Here is a 2,589-nt window from a genome sequence, read left to right as displayed (position 1 = left end):
GGCTGCTTTGCCAGCATGAACATGCGACTTGAGACGGTGCAGAAGCGACGGTGCAGAAGCAGCGAACAAACAAATAATAAGTACGTTTACCGTAGCCAACAGCTCATCGCTCGAACCAGTCATCCTCAAGACAAAAAGGGCGACGGGAGGGGAGCTAGCAGACGATCAAGACGACGACGCGAGAAAAGGGTGCGCTTTCCAGTCTTCTCTAGTGTCACGTGACTATCCCCTCCTCTTTCTGCTCGTTCGCGTCCTCCCTCAGCGTCTCCTCTCTCTACATTCCAAGACAACCGCAGCGAGAAAACGCGCGCAGTGTGAGCGTCATTCTGAGAGCTGCGACGCAACGTCGACGTTGACGCTGTGCCGCTGCGGGAAGCTTCCCGCTAGTGTGAGCGCGCCTTTAGACAGCTACCGCGCCTTTCCTTTCCTCTAAAATTACCATCACAACGGAGATACCCAACGGCCAATTCAGGAGGCGGCATCAGTGCCGCCCGTTCGTGATCTCTTCGGGCGGCGGATGGGATGTTTTGAGAGGCCGCCAAGAGACTCCGAGCGATTTGTCCAACGGGCAAGGCGTCGCGCTGAACTGGCGATGAGTTCCGTCGACTCCCTGGCAGCGCTTGCAACACGCTGTCGCGTTCCACTCCTATACACGAAGCTTAAGCGTCCTCCAATTTTTTGGACGACCAGCATGATTGCGCTGTCGTTGCAACCGATACAATCGCTGGCCAAACGTGGCATACCCAATAATTCTGGACCAAAGAAGTTTTTAACGCGAAAAAGTTTATGAGCACAATTTCTTCTTTCAAATGTTGTAAGATTTCACTATAGCATTCAATATATCCGCAGATGTCCTCTCGGCAGGCTTGCATTTTTTTGCTGTTAAACGTTTTTTTAATCGTCAAAATCGTTCCCCACTGTTTTCTATGGCAGTCTTAACTGCTCCATGGAAGCGATGGAAACACTACAAAAGAAAGAATTTGCAACATATCGGAAGACTGGACCATTACCTTCAATATTTCTATACCATTATCTTAAAGTTTTTCAGTTTTAAAAATGTTTGTTGATAAATGTTGGACATGGCACGATAAACGGGAAGGGAACGGCATACACAACATTGTCCCGTTTTTAGCGTTGTTTTCTGTTTTAGTTAGGTGAAAATTAACCGTCCAAATTCAACTTTTCTCTTGATATTGCTGCTCAGTTCTCGCACGCGCGGCCAATCACTCAGCACTCTTGGCAGTGCAGTCTCTTAATCAGTAACGAATTGTGTTCTTTATACACCGGGTGTTTCAGCAACACTTTCAAAAATTTCAAAAATATGCTTTTTTGGGTAAAAATATGACTTGTGCGGTATAGTATTATCAGTGTTGGCGAAAGCCGGAAAGCTGGTGAATTGTCTTAAAGGGGCTGTGAAGGGGGCTCAAATAGAGTTGCGGCATGCCTGGAATATTGAAACACGCCGCTTCGCGAATAATGTCCAGCAAGGATTTTTTAAATGCGCTTTGTAGAAGCTTGAGTTATCTGTAGTTAAAATGTGAATTTCAGCGTCTTCACGCCTTTCCCTCTCCCCTCTTCACTTTTTGCACGCTGGAAGGCAGGCGCTCCTTCGCCGACCCCCCCCCCCCCCCCCCCCCCCCCCCCTCAGGGAGCGAAGCTTCCCGACCCGCCGGAGATAAGCGGCTTATTGGCCGCGGCCGCGGTAGCTGCCTGACGTCTGAAAGAATCTAACCAATGGCCACCTCTCACCTTGTCTACGCAGATGCGGGGGACAGAGGAGGGTGCGAGCACGAAAGTCGCCGGGAAGGGCTCGCCAACTTTGACGCGCGATTGTGGGTCGTCTGCTGCGTGCAGAAGAGTAGTATTTGGCTCCGGATTTCATGGCAACACAGTGCAATGATCAACTGAGTTAATGTGCTCTCCTCGGAAGGTGTTTCAGAGCCCCTTTAAGCGGTAATATGGTTAACTAATTTTAGACAACTAACTTTTCAACTATCACAGATAGGCAACTGGTTGCAATTAGAGATTTGTAGCTGGTCGTTACTAATAGCCACTTCAGTTTTTAGAATTTCTAAAACGCCATTACCCTGGCAGCTGTTTCTCGAGAAAATCTGGCTGCATGGTGCGAAAATACATGCGGTTTCGAAAGCGTGCAGACACTGACAAAGCAACCCCTCCAGTGCACGTAACTAGTCGAAAAAGCCAAACTTTTTCGAGCCACAGCGCCAAGATTAACAGCGTTTTCGAAATTCTAAAAACTGATATGGCTATTACTAACTACCGGCTACAAATTCCTAATTGCATTTAGGGGCCTAACTTTACTGGTAAAAAGTTAATTAAAATTAGTTAACTAGCTTACTACTTCAGACGATGCTTTAGTTTTCTGGCGTCCACCAACACAGGTAATACTATTCCGTAATAGCAGTAATAGCCTTACCCCAAAAAGCCTGTTTTTGAACATTTTTGAAAGTGTTCGCTTAAACACCCGGTATATATACAGGACCAGACGATGAATTTATTTTAATAGCGCCAGAAGAACGGCATGTTGTACGCAAAAGAAGACGTATTTCGTTGTTGGCTTGTGGTAGA

This window comes from Amblyomma americanum, chromosome 1 (genome assembly GCF_052857255.1).
Source record: "Amblyomma americanum isolate KBUSLIRL-KWMA chromosome 1, ASM5285725v1, whole genome shotgun sequence".
Classification (NCBI taxonomy): Eukaryota; Metazoa; Arthropoda; class Arachnida; order Ixodida; family Ixodidae; genus Amblyomma; species Amblyomma americanum.
The sequence above is the reverse complement of the archived record's forward strand: the minus strand, read 5'-3'. Positions refer to the sequence as shown.